The sequence below is a fragment of the Stenella coeruleoalba genome (assembly GCF_951394435.1).
Source record: "Stenella coeruleoalba genome assembly, chromosome: 14".
In the NCBI taxonomy this organism is placed as follows: Eukaryota; Metazoa; Chordata; class Mammalia; order Artiodactyla; family Delphinidae; genus Stenella; species Stenella coeruleoalba.
In genome coordinates, this window is record NC_137160.1 from 22,114,594 (window position 1) to 22,128,941 (window position 14,348).

At 39.9% G+C, this 14,348-nt stretch overlaps 1 long non-coding RNA gene across 1 annotated transcript in view; it reads right to left on the reverse strand.

Moving 5' to 3' along the window:
• LOC307197492 overlaps positions 1–14,348 on the reverse strand; it is a 739,380-nt gene that overhangs the window by 248,671 nt on the left and 476,361 nt on the right. The window contains exon 8 of the long non-coding RNA XR_013831420.1: positions 549–646. This is a non-coding gene — a long non-coding RNA (uncharacterized lncRNA). The remainder of the gene's footprint in view (positions 1–548; positions 647–14,348) is intronic.

Here is a 14,348-nt window from a genome sequence, read left to right on the forward strand (position 1 = left end):
GAGCAGGAAGCCAACAACCTGTTTACAAGGTACACGTTAAGTGGCACCACTCGCCCTCAGCTGGCTCCCTCCTGACTGAAATTCGCCCGTGATTTTTTGGGCAGTCCATATTGTCGTTTTTCCTTCATTTTTTCTTTTGTCTTTAAAAGACTCCCAAGTGAATACAAATACCATAGCAAAGCTGGCACCTTACAGGAACTCCCTGAGGGCAGAAATACTATCTTAGGCAAATCTCTGTTCGCCTATGTATGAGACATAATATGATGTCCAGTGAAATTAAGGCAATTATTCCACTTATAATTTTCTCTCTCAGTCTTTCTGTAACATTAAAGAGAAAAATCTTGGTTTAGTGCTTGTTTTTTTACTCCTTGTCCAACAGGTGGTAATATCCTTTTAATAAACTGAGAATAGATCTCAGGCAGAGAGGCAAGAGCAGGCTGCAGCACCCATTTAAAATAAAATGTAAAAAAATATTTATTTTTTTCACCTACCTTCTCTTTACAGCAAGTGATGCTGGTTTTACATTTATGAGAGCAAATGCTACTTACTCATGTGCAGATTGCATCCGGAGTGCAAAGCGAGTAAAATTCAGGTAGAGTGGGGGTGAGTTCTCTCTTCCAGGAAAAGATAATAGTGGAGCTGAGTTCTAAAAGATAGGAAATAGAAGACGGTGGAAAAGTTAAAAGAGCCATTCCAGGGAGAGGGAAAAAGATGGGCAAAGGCTTCGAGAGGTAACCTATTCCAGAACTACAGTTTAAAATGATTAGGCAAAGAATAAGCCAAAGATTATGAACTTCACTTAAACCTCTAGGAAGCTAGCTCATAGTGATAAGCAAGGTGGGTTGTAATCCTACTTGCTATGAAAAAAGATCAGGCAAGGAGCAATCTGGCAAGTGGAGGGAGAAGAGCCAGTAGCCCAAGAAGCGAGCGAGAAAATATATGACGGATGGGGAGGAAGTATGAGTGCAGGGATGCATTTGATTTTACTGCCACTTCAATTTTCTGATGGCTATTGTTCTTGCATGTTTTACTATATTTTCTTGTATTTTGACACCGTGTTTTTCTAAAAATGTATTGCTTAATCTAGGTTACCCAATCTGTTAGCATATAATTGTTCATTACATTTTGTGCTTTTGTACAATCTGCTATATTTTATAGATTTTCACATTTTTTCTTTTTCATTTGCTTATTATTATGTTTCTTCTGTTTAGCCATATGTTTATTTGCTACATTTCATTTTTCAGAGAACTTTAAGAATTATCCTGTTGTCCTGTACTCCACAGTTTCTGGCCTCATTTTTATTATTTCATTTCTTTTTGTTGCTTGAAATGTGTTCTGTTTCTATTTTTCTAGCTTCTTGAATTGATCCTCGTGTATCTCCAGCCTCATTTGTTTTCGGATAATTACACTCAAAGCTATACATTTCCTTCTTGTTACTCTCTAGGAGCACATCATACATTTTGAAATACACCGCTTTCATTTTACTTGGCTGTAATAGTTTACAATTTCCCTGTTTATTTCCTTTTTAACCCATGAGTTATTTAGAGGCACGATTATTATAGTTCCCGTTCACATGGGAACACTGTGTTCTTTTGTTATTAATTTCTAATTTTACGGCATGGTGGTCAAAGACTATAATGTGAGGTGCTGAGTCTTTGAATCTATTGAAAGTCCTCTGTGGTCTGATACATTGTTGGTTCTGAAGAATGGTTCACGTGTGCCAAAGAAGAAATGTGTTCTGTTTTCTCAAACAAGTATTTATGGTCTTCAAATTTTCTAATGTAATTACAAATCATAAAATTCACTCTTTTAAAGTTCACACTTCTGTGGTTTTTAGTTTATTCACGAGTTGTACAATCAGCACGACTAAGTTGGAACATTTTTCTTAACCCCCCAAAAACCTGTACCCATCGGAAGCTACTCCTCTTTTTCTCCTACCACCAACCTCTGGCAACCACTAATCTATTTTAAGTGTCTGTGAGTTTTCCTATACTGGACGTTTCATATAAATGGAACCATACAGTATGTTGTCTTTTACGTCTAGCTTCTTTCACTTAGGATAATATTTTCAAGATTTATCCATGTTGTAGCATTACCAGTATTTCTTATTATTGCCAAATAATATTCCATTGTATGGGTATGCCACATTGTTCACCCATTCATCAGTTGGTAGACATTGGCTGCTGTTGTTTCTGTATTTTAGCTCTTATGAATAATGCTACTATGAACACTGATTTACAAGTTTTTGTGTGAACATGTGTTTTCATTTCTCATAGGTATATAATACGTAAGAGTGGACCAGCTGGATTATATGGTAACTCTATGTTTGACATTTTAATGAATGGCTAAACTGAGGAACTTCCAAAGCAGCGGCATCATTTTACAATCCCATCAATGATATATAGGTTTCCTTTTTTTTTTTATTGGGGTATAATTGCTTTACAATGTTGTGTTATTTTCTGCTGTACAGCGAAGTGAATCAGCTATATGTATACATATATCCCCTCTTTTTTGGATTTCCTTCCCATTTAGGTCACTGCAGAGCACTGAGTAGATTTCCCTGTGCTATACAGCAGGTTCTCATTAGTTATTTATTTTATACATAGTAGTGTAAAATCATGGATTATAGACTAAAAATAATAATAATAATAATATATAGGTTTCCAATCTCTCCCTATCCTAGACAACATTTTAGTTTAGCCACAACTGGTGGATGTGAAGTGAACTCAATGTGGTTTTCATCTGCATTTCTCTAACATTTAATGATATAAATGTTGGCTGTATATTTTCTTTAAAGAAATGTCTATTTCCTTAAAGAAATGTCTATTTAGATCCCTGACCCATTTTTCAATTGGGTTTTCTTTTTATTATTGAGTTGTACAAGTTTTTATATATTCTGGATGGAATTCCCTTATCAGATATATATCATGTGTTAACACTTTCTAATTTCTGGTGGGTTGTTTCTTCAGTTTCTTGATGTATAGTTTGTAATACATAAGTTTTTAATTTTGGTGTATTTTTTTCTTTTGTGGCTAATATTTTCAGTGTCATATCTAGAAACCATTGTCTAACCAAGAATTACTCCCATGTTTTCTTCTAAAGGTTTATAGACTTAGCTCTTACATTTAGGACTATGATCCTTAAAAAAAAAAACAGAACGAAACAAAACAAAACAAAAACAAAACAAAAAACCTGTTAGCTATCACTTTTAGATAACATTTATGAACAATTTTAAAAGACTTTTAGATTTACAGAAAAATTGTGAAGATAAGACAGGGTGATCCAATATACCCGACAACCAGTATCCCTATTATTAACAACTTACATTGGCATGGTACATTTGTTACAATTAATGAATGAATGTTGGTAAATTATGATTAAATAAAGTTCAGACACCATTCAGATGTCCTTAGTTTTTACCCAATGACTATTTTCTTTATTCTAGGATCCTGCCTAGAGTTCCATATGACAGTTAACCATCAAGTTCCCTCAGGCTTCTCTTGGCCTTGACAGTTTCTCATATTCATTATTTCCGGTTACCTTGACCAGCTTTTGAAAGGCACTAGCCAGGTATTTTGTTATCAATAGAATGTTGCTCCGTTTGGAGTTGTCTGGTGTTTTTCTCATGATTAAACTGAGGTTCTAGATTTGGGAGAGGAAGGTCACAAGGGCAACGTGCCACTTTCATCTGCTGATATGAATCTTGATCACCTGACTGAGGTAGTTAATATTTGTCAGTTTCTCCACTGTCCAGTTACACTTTCCCCCCTTCTCCGTACTGTACTCTTTGCAAGGAAGTCATTACAAGCTCTCACACTTAAAGGTAGTTATACTCCTTCTCCTTAAAGGCAGAATATTTACACAGATTATGTGGAATTGTTCTGAATAGGAGATTTGTCTATAATTTGTCTTATAATAAAAATATTAATGATAATTACAACTATCTTTTCTATTGAGCTGTGCCAATCTGTGTTCTATGCTGTTTTCTAACTCAGATGTATGCATAATATATAGGCGTGTGTATACTTTTTAATTCCATTTTATTTGATATCAAAAGTGCAATTATTCCAGCTTTATTTTCATGTTTCATGTTTGTCTACTATCTCTTTTCCCATATGTTATCTTTATTTTCACTCTTTCTGTCTAGTTTTAAGTAAAAGAAAAAAGAAAAGGATATACTGGACTTTTAAACTTTTCTGAGTCTATGTTTCTAAATATCTGTCTTTAATCCATTTTATTTACTATAATACCTATGTGTGAATTTGGAATGATTTCCACTATCTTTCTGGTTTGTGTCTAGGAACAATTTTTTTTTTTTCTTGTGATACGCGGGCCTCTCACTGCTGTGGCCCCTCCCTTTGCGGAGCACAGGCTCCAGACGCGCAGGCTCAGCAGCCATGGCTCATGGGTCCAGCCGCTCTGCGGCATGTGGGATCTTCCCAGACCAGGGCACGAACCCATGTCGCCTGCATCGGCAGGCGGACTCGCAACCACTGCGCCACCAGGGAAGCCCTAGGAACAATTTTTATTGCTTAGATTAATCAATTCTTATTTTTTTCCTTCTGTCCTTCCCTCCTTTTATTCCCCATTGCTTGTTTAAACTTATGCATTTCATTGCATTTTCTGATGGTTACAATTCTCTTATTAAAGCATATATTTCTCTTTCCCTGGCCAATGCCTCAATTTCTTTAATACCTATGTGTCCCTCTCTCATATGATAAGAACCTTGGCCGACTTTTAACTCCCTTTGTTCTCTACTACAATTCACCTCACCAGTTTTGATATGACATTAAGTTGTAGATTAGGTGTTGTGGATATATATTTCCTTTAATCACTGTTTATTAAAACAAATAATATTTATTAATGCCCTTATTTATTCCTGCTTTTTATAATCATTGCTTCCTTGTGGACTAACATAATTTTGTAGGGAATACGCTAGAAAAGATACTTTAGGGCTTCCCTGGTGGTGCAGTAGTTAAGAATCTGCCTGCCAATGCAGGGGACACAGGTTCGAGCCCTGGTCTGGGAAGATACCACATGCCGCAGAGCAGCTAAGCCTGTGGGCCCCAGCTGCTGAGCCTGTGCTCTAGAGCCCACGAGCCACAACTACTGAGCCCATGTGCCACAACTACTGAAGCCCACACGCCTAGAGCCCGTGCTCTGCAACAAGAGAAGCCACCACAATGAGAAGCCCGCACACTGCAACGAAGAGTAGCCCCTGCTCGCCACAACTAGAGAAAGCCTGTGCACAGCAACGAAGATCCAACATAGCCAAAAATAAATAAATAAAATAATAAATAAATTTATTTAAAAAAATTACTTTAGTTGAGGTCTGTGAGTGATAAGGTGAAAGATTTTTACTTTGCCCAATCATCTGAACTATCTGTTTTCTGGATAATCTAAAATCTGTTCCTTCTCCAGCCCCCCAACAATACATGATCTCATTGTCTTGTTGATTCTGAGAAATCTGAGGTACTATGTTTTGCCTGTGGCTTCAGAGGGGATTTGTTTTTCACTGTGGAAGCCATTCATTAAATAACACTCTGCTGTGTCTGGATGTGTGGTTTTATTTCTTTATCTGTTTATTGTGTGCTCCTTCACCCTCTGAAACCATTTTTAATCTAAGGTCATGTGTCTTTCTTTAGTTCTGGAAAACACTCACTTTTTCTTCAAAGATTACCTTCCTACATTGTCTTTTCAAATGTTTCTTTCTAGAATGTTTGCACTGTAATTTGATCTTCTATCTCTCTGAATTTTTTTTCAAATACATTCTATTTATGCCATCCCCTTGATCTGGATAATCTTCTCAACATGATTTTCCAGCCCATTAATTAATTCTTTGTAGCTATTTTGCTATTTACATTTTTTATAAAACCCTTTATTAAAATAATTACATTGTTTCACATCCAATATCTCTAAATGGTTCTTCTTTTAAAATATCTGCCCTTTTTTCATGCTTGCAATAAATTTCCTTATTTCCCTAAGGATATGTATTGTGCTTATTCAAAGTTCCTGCTTTTTCTGCTCCAGTAGCTCTGCTTTCTCTACTATGTATTTGTTGTTGCTGCCTTGTATTATTGTCATCAAATATTTTGTGCAAACTTCTTAATTTTATTATTGTCTTATTGATATTTCTTTTACAAGGTCAGCTCCCTCAAATTATAATCTTTGCCTCTGGGAAGGGTGACGTCTAACCCTAGCCTTGTTCTTCTAGCTGTGATTTAAAAGGAAGGGAACTATATCCTAGGTAGATTGTCTATTGATATAATCTGCTTAACCATTTCTACTCTTTTCTGGGACCTACATTCTCTCCCTTGACATCATTTGTCACATCAGCCCAGGCTGTCTTTTATCCAGAGATACTCACCTTTTGTGGCACTTGTCTGGCCCATGCTGAAGAGAGAGCACAGGAGAAAGTGCTCACGGTCAATTATCCAACTATCACACATTTATTATCTATTTCTTTTAGAATGTAAATCCCTGGGGGTGGGAAATTTGTACTGTTTACTAATACCTGCAGCACTTAGAACAATGCCTGGCGTAGAGCAGCCATTCCATAAATAACCGTTGGATGGATAAACACCTATCCCATCAGGGCTCTGGGTCAACTTTATGTGACTCAATCATGCCTAGATTTTATCATAGCCTTCTTGATCATGCTACACATGGGGCAGATCTAATGGTCCAAGGTAGGGTGTTGAGGCAGTGTGTAGATGTTTATTCCAACCCCTTTCTTTTTAGGGCTCTGGGAACATGGTGGGTGCCGTCCAGATTTTGCATTGCTATGTTGGAACTGCACTCAGCTACAGCCAAGAGAATGCCCTACCAGGTCATGACTTCCAGCCTGGGCTTCTCAAGGCAACCTGAAAGAGAGAAATAACAGTGTACCTGGGACCCTCCACCTAACCCTTCCAAGTTGTTCCAGGGTGCCAATTCTTCCACTTAAAAAGAAACTCAGACTTTAAGCCTCCTGAGGAATGTTTACAGTTTTGTGCCACTTGCTAAGAGAAGCTCCACATTCCTCACATGAACAATAACTTCTCTAGCATCTGCTGGGTTTGATGTGGAAGACAGAGTCAGCAAGTTTGGCTTCGTGGTGAGTAACACAAACTCCAAACTCTACTTTTGATATAAATTTAAGTAAAGAGTGAATTGATTACAAAGAAAAATATTAAATTATTTTGGAGGCGATATGACAAAAAATGTAGAGGTAGTACAAGGAATACGAGCCTACGACAGAAATTATTAATATGGTAGGCAAATATCTAATGCCTTGAACATAGTAGGTGCTCGATAAAAAAACTGTTGGATGAATGGAATAAAGAAATAGTGCTTTAGATATGAACTCATAGCTCGTTGAAGATCTTGTTCCTGCAGAGATGTGACAGGGGAAAGCCAAGAATGATGAAAGAGCACAGAAAGGGGAGATATAGGTCAAGACCAACTTTTCCAACCTTAAAATTTTGTTAAAACCAGCCCTGCTCATAGAGAGTTAGAAAAAGACAAACGTTAACAGCTCGGACAGGCTGAAGCAAAGCCAAGGGGAATTGGGATATTAGATCCATTTTTTAATTGACCAGGGGTGGCACAAAACATATACAAAGATGCCAGCGCTGACAGGAGCAAGCTACTCAGCACAGCCCGCTGAGAAAGACCCACCCTCAACACAGACTCCTAGACCTCAGTTCTATGTCTGGCATGTCCAATATCTATGATATCTTCCCTGCAGGAAACACGGATCTGAATGAGGAAAAAAACCTAGAAATTAGAAGCCACTTAATATCTACAGATTTCTCATACGTGAGATGTGATAAATGGATGGCAAGACAGTCAAGCAGAAAGCAATAGGAAATTTCTTGGTCTACCTGCGAACATAGGAATGTGCAGGTCACTGGATGAAGTGAACCGATCTCAACTCCACCATAATAGTTTTCTCATCTCTAGGTACCATGTTATCCATTCACCAAAAATCTGCTTATAAAACTACATTTTAAAAGCTCCTAAACACCCAATCTAAGTATAGTAGAGGTTTAAAAGACAAGAAAACATTCTAATTTCCAGAATATGACCTCCCACTCTGTACAACCTCTTATTTTTCTACTGTGTTGATGCATCCATGCCTCTCACGGACTCTATGCTTGAGTGTAATTTCTAACTTCTGTGACTATAAGAAACAAGGAATATCATAGTAAATTATGACAGATTTAGACCACAGAAAATGAACACGTGACCTAGATCCTGGTGGATAGAGCCATAGGCTAAATATCAGAGACTACTGGTTTTCTGACTACCTCTATGACCTTGGGCAATTCATCTATCTGAGTCTCAGTGAAATCACCAATAAGGAAGGTAAGTGGGTTAGGTAATCTCTTACGCCCCTTTCAGTTTGCCATTTTTGTTTATCTTTGCTGGTGTTCCTTCCACATAAGCGTCATCATTAGGAGGACTAATTTGGAGAGGAGGCAAAAAATTTCTTGGTTATTTTACACATTCCCAAGATTGAGAGCTTGTATTGATTCTGAGTTTTGCTTTCCATTGTTTTCCTCATCCTTTCTTAGAGACCTGTGTTGTTGAGGTCCAAGTAGACCTCCTGACCTGTTGGGCTGCAGTCAAATAAATATATGTACACATGCAAACACACACACACACACACACACACACACACACACACACACACACACACACACAAACACTGCTTTTCAGTAGTCTATTGCCTTAAGGAAACATGGAATCTAACAGTGAAGTTTTGCCAGACAGTGTCCAACTCTCGGTAATCTGTTAGGCAGTGTGGAAGTAACTCCATCTTAGTTGGACAGATTGAGAACAGCATGATCTGGAAGAAGAGATAAGGCTGGACAAAATCTTAGGAATTTATTCTCTTGTGGGTAGCAGTTAAGGTAATGATTTTTGAATGGATTCAAGGCAAAGGTTCAGCAATATCAACCACAAAGGAAAAGAATGATTGGGATTAACCCATGAATGCCTAAAATATGATCTCCAGAAGTGACCCCCCCAAACTGAGAGCATCACGGAACAATTTTACTCTATCTGGAGCAGTTTATACTTTGGAGATTTGTCTTTGCTGCCAGTGTTAAAAGGATTCTAGTCCTAAGTCCTAACCTAGTCAGAGACAGCATTCTCTCTCCTCCTCTGCTTGGACAACCAATTAAGTTGTCAGTTCCAAATTTAGACAGAGGCTTGAAATAGGCTTAATTAAAGTTTAAAGGACTGGGTTATTGAGTAAAATTTCCACTCAGCATCTTACGTTTTGGAAAGTAGAGAATTCCATCATCAAGCTGGCTTTTCTTGTTAAATGAGGTGGAAAGCTGAGTTAGGTAGGAAAGGGAAGCTAAGCTAACGGCTGTGTTGCTACCAAAGTTAAAGAGAGGACCAAAAGCAGCAAGGCGGCTCTGCACAAACAAATGGGAACCTGAAAGCCTCTCCTGATTCAAAGACCTCTTCTGATTTCTCAGGGGAGAGATTATAATAACAGGTAAATGATGTTTCCTACTGGAGAATGTTTAAACCTATGTCCTTGGAAGCTGTATCACATAGAGACGAGCATGGGCCCTGGAACCTAGTTTTTAAGCCAAGATCTATGATGTACTGGTTTTGTAACCTAAGACAACTAATGAAAACTTCTCTGAGTCTTGGTTTCTTTAACTCCAAGACATGGATAATAATACTTACATCGCACATTTCACAGCTGTTGTAAAAATTAGAAATAACGTGAGTCCGTTGCTCAGTGCCACACAGCTGAGCAATTCAAATTCCACAGCTAATGTCTTTTCAGTTCAATGGAAAGTACAAATCAAGATGCTGGAAATTAACATTCAAGGAGAGTCTGTTATTTAAAAAAAAAAAACAAACTTGCTACGAATTTTATAAAGTAAATAATTATGCTACAATATGGCTTGTGGCTTATTAAGTTGAGATTTTTATTAATGAGATTTTCTTAAAATAGGAGCACACATCAACTTTTTTAGGACATGATTCAGATAAATGATGTCCTGAGTCTTTGCACCAGAGATGGCTTGACCTGGTGATCTACAGGTTAGAACTGTCTTTCAAGAAGGTTGCAAAAAAATGCCTTCTCCAGAGGCAGTTACTTGTTCTGATGCTGAGGGGGAAAGAAAGGTGGTATTACCACTGTCTTTTCTCCAAAAAAAAAAAAAAAAAAAAAAAAGTAGAAAATGCCAAATCTTCTGTGGCATCTTTCCTGAAAATTTCTCTATCCCAATAAATTGCTCCTTCCTCTATATTTCCACAGCACTTTGCCAATACCACACTCTCCATCTCTCTAGGACAAATGTCAATAACAGCTGATGTTTACTACCTACTTGTTATGTGCCAGACTCTGTCCCAAGGAGTTCACATACAGCTAACCATTTAATCATCTGTCTAAGGCTAAGAAGTAGGTGCTATTATCACTTCCTTTTGTAAGGCATTTGCCTAATGTTCTCCAGCTGGGAAGTGATAAAGGCTAGGTCTGAAGACAGTCCTTGTTTGTTTCTGTACTCTATGCTCTTAACCACGTCAAGCTGGCACTGCTTCTCTGGGCTACACATCTGAGAATCAATCCAGTGCAACTATTAGACTTATTTCATGGGCTTTTACGACTGAAACAGGATCTGAAAGAGAAGTAATCTTGACAATGCAGAAATAATCATTAAGAGAAACAGGGTGGCCAGAGAAAACATTTTTCTCCTTCAAGGTTTTTCTGAAGACTACACTGGAATGAGACAAGAGTCTAGAATGCCAACATGCTGATAAACTGCTTACCAATGCTGAACAAATTTGTCAACGATTCTATCTCCATATGCTATGCAGGAAAGAAAGCAAAGTCATCTAAAATTATCCATTTATTCTAAATGAAGGATTAGAAAGAGAGCACCCACACCCCACGTTAAGGCAACTAAAGGCCCCTTGGGGATTGGTCCCTGTTTACTTGTTCAGCCTCACATTTTCCCTCTTTCGTTTCAAATTCTACATTCCAATCATATTGAAATGGACTCATTTACCTGAAAATGCTCCAGACTTTACCCCCTGCAGGTCATGGTACCTGCTGCTCCCTCTGCAGGGTCCCACTCACTGTCAACCTAATTTTTCCTCCTCTTTCAGATGATTAAGTGGGCATCTCTGCACAGGAACTGTTCCTTGACTCCCTTGCCCAGGTTTGGGGCTTTGCCTCTTGTTCCCATTACATGCGGTGTAGTTCCCACCGATGCCCTGCTGCCTGGACTCCTGCCTAGAGGGTACAGGTTAAGAACACAAACTTTAAAAATGGAATCTCAGTCCTACTACTGACCAGCCGCCAACTTTGGGCAAGTTATTTATATTCTCCGAGCTTCAATTTTTTATTTGTATAATGAAAATAATAATAGCATCTATCTCATGAGATTGTGCTGAGGATTTGTTAAATGAAAGTAAAAGCTTAAGAACAGTGCCTGGTACGGAGTGAAGTACATATGGCTGCTATTATTAGTAACAGTAGTAAGTTTTCCATAAAAGACCATCAACTCAATGCAAATAGCTGGAAACCAGGATCAGAATACACGGTCACCTTGGGCTATTTTATCATTTTAGGGAGATCTGGAGACTGTGATTCTTAGATGTCAGTTCTAATTACCGATCTCAGGCTGGTGCCAGAACGTGCTGTCCTTGCTGGAGACTCACGCCGAAACACTGCTATACCTGTTCATTAGTTTTCTGGCCCAGTGGCTCTCTCTCCCCTGAACTCTAGGTTTCAAACACCGCGTCAGCATTTTCTCTGCAGACAGCGTTACAAGTTCAGGGATACTGCTCCTTGGGGCACCATTGGCTGCTTCTGGTAAACGGTGCTCAGTGTGTTTACTTTAGTTTTGCAAAGAAGCTGGGGAGGAATTGAGTTTGAGGCCCTGGGGAACTTCATAGACAGAGGCGGGGGCTGGGAGTTGGCTTCATTTCTTCTTTGAGAACACGTTCAGCTTGCCACGCTCTCCCTCTCCCTTTCTGGAAGGTCCTCTCCCTCTCAGCATTGCTATTCTTTATCATCACAGTTACTGATACCCTTTGGAATCCCACCCCCTGGCAATTCCAGACTTCCAGGCTGCTAAGGGAGGTTGGTAGGGGTGCGGCAGGGTCTGTCTTCTGAACAGCTCCCCGTGTTGCACATCCCCCTCCCACAAATTGACCTTACATAAAACCATTCGTTTATGTCTTTGTTCCTGGCTCCTCTGCTTTGGCTGTTAGTGTGTGTGCGTGTGTGTGCGCGCACGTGTGTGTGTTTGACATCTCCTTCCTCAGTAGCACAATTGCTTATTTTCAGATAAACAAAGAGGAAATAGCTTTGGACCAGGGACAAGGAAACTAAAATCCATTTTGATTCTATTTTTATATTGCTAAGTGACTTTCAGCAAATCACTCCACTTCTTAGGTCCTTGGATTCCTAATCTGTGAAATTAGCAAATTGGAATATTTCTCTCTGGAAATCTGCTTTGAAATTTAATAATTATGTTGAAAATTTAAGGCTCTTGGAAGGCTTGATAGGTCAATGTTCAGGGACACGGGAACTTCCTGAGATCTCTTCATCATCCCATCAGCATCTCTCAATAACCGGTTGATGTACAAATCTTGACTTTACGTCAGAGAGAAAGGTGCCTCGTAAGGCTGGCTGAGTCAGATCATTCCTGTCACAGCCTTAGCAGGTCCCCCAGACCCTGGGATAAGTGGGAAGAACACCTATGGCAAGGTTTTCCCAATTTTCCTACTGAGGTAACCCCAATAGGGTGTGTACTTCAGAGGGTCTGGAATGTAAATCTAATCAGCATATTGCAAGGCTGAAAGTCTTTTCATGTCTCATTTTATCTTTGAATTCATACAAATTTTACTCCATCTTTGTTTGCTTTAATACAAATAATGCTTGACATTATTGAACATGTAGTGAAATTAATGCTTTAAGAATACGCATTAAGTTTGGTGCCCTGGGCACCCTCCTAGGCTATGTGTCCTCCAATTTGAGAAGCACAGATTTATCAACAATAATAATTTATGGAGTGGACGTGGGATCAAGATGGCAGACTAGGAAGACCCTGAGCTTACCTTCCCCCACAAACACATCAGAACTGCAACTGTATATAGAAGAGCTCTCCCTGAGAACAACATGAAAACCAGCAGGACAGCCCTTCTAAAACCAAGGCTATAAAGAAAGAACCACAGAGAGTCTAGTAGGAGGGGAAGAGAAGTGATTTAGTTGAGACCCACGTCCCTATCAGGTGACCCAAAAGTGAAAAGGGGGCTTCCCTGGTGGCGCAGTGGTTGAGAGTCCGCCTGCCGATGCAGGGGACACGGGTTAGTGCGCCGGTCCGGGAAAATCCCACATGCCGCGGAGCGGCTGGGCCCGTGAGCCATGGCCGCTGAGCCTGCGCGTCCGGAGCCTGTGCTCCGCAACGGGAGAGGCCACAACAGTGAGAGGCCCGCATACCGCAAAAAAAAAAAAAAGTGAAAAGGGATATCACCACTTATCCCTAAGGAGCGAGGGGTTCAAATCCCTTATTAGGCATCCTAGCCCTAGGGTCTAGCACCAGGAAGACAAGCTTGCTTAGCTGGTATGAAAACCAGTGGGGGCTTACCAAAGGGCTGAAAGAAACAGTACTGCTCTTGAAGAGTGCATGCAGACTTGCTTGTTCCCAGTCCCAGAGGAAAGGCATCAGTTTGATAACTGCTTGGTGCGTTACTTTACTTGCCAGGACTGCCTCAGTGCACCCCCCAGCCCACACTGGGATCCTGTTCCAGCCCCTCCTCCTCTAGCACTGCACTCCACTAAGGCAGAGGCCACCAGTGCCATCATGCACACACATGCCAGGGAAAAGCAGAGCCAGCTCATAAGAGAGTTTCCGGGCCCTCAGACCCCAGCCATGCCCCCAACCAAGGTGAAGAATGCCATCACTCCAAGGAGAAGCCCAACTCCCTCAGGGCTCCTGCTCCAGCCCCTTGGTCCTGGCCCCACACTCTGATAGGGTGGTGACCACCACAGAGCCTGGGAGAGAAACCCTGGCTACATATGGCTCTGGCTCTCTTGGGAAAAGACATGGCCCATGGTCACTTCAGATCCACCTCTCCCACCAAAGTCACTGGGCACACAGAGACTGCACAGGGATGTTCCAACAAAAGGACACTCCTTTAAGACTGGAATAGGTAACAGCTATACCTAATTTCATAGAGGCAGAGAAAGTCAAACAAATTGAAAAGACACAGGAAGATGTTCCAAGTAAAAGAACAAGATAAAGTCCCAGAAAAATGCAATTTGCTTGATAAAGGGTCCAAAGCAATAGTAATAAAAGTGCTCACTGAACTCAGGAAAAGAAGAG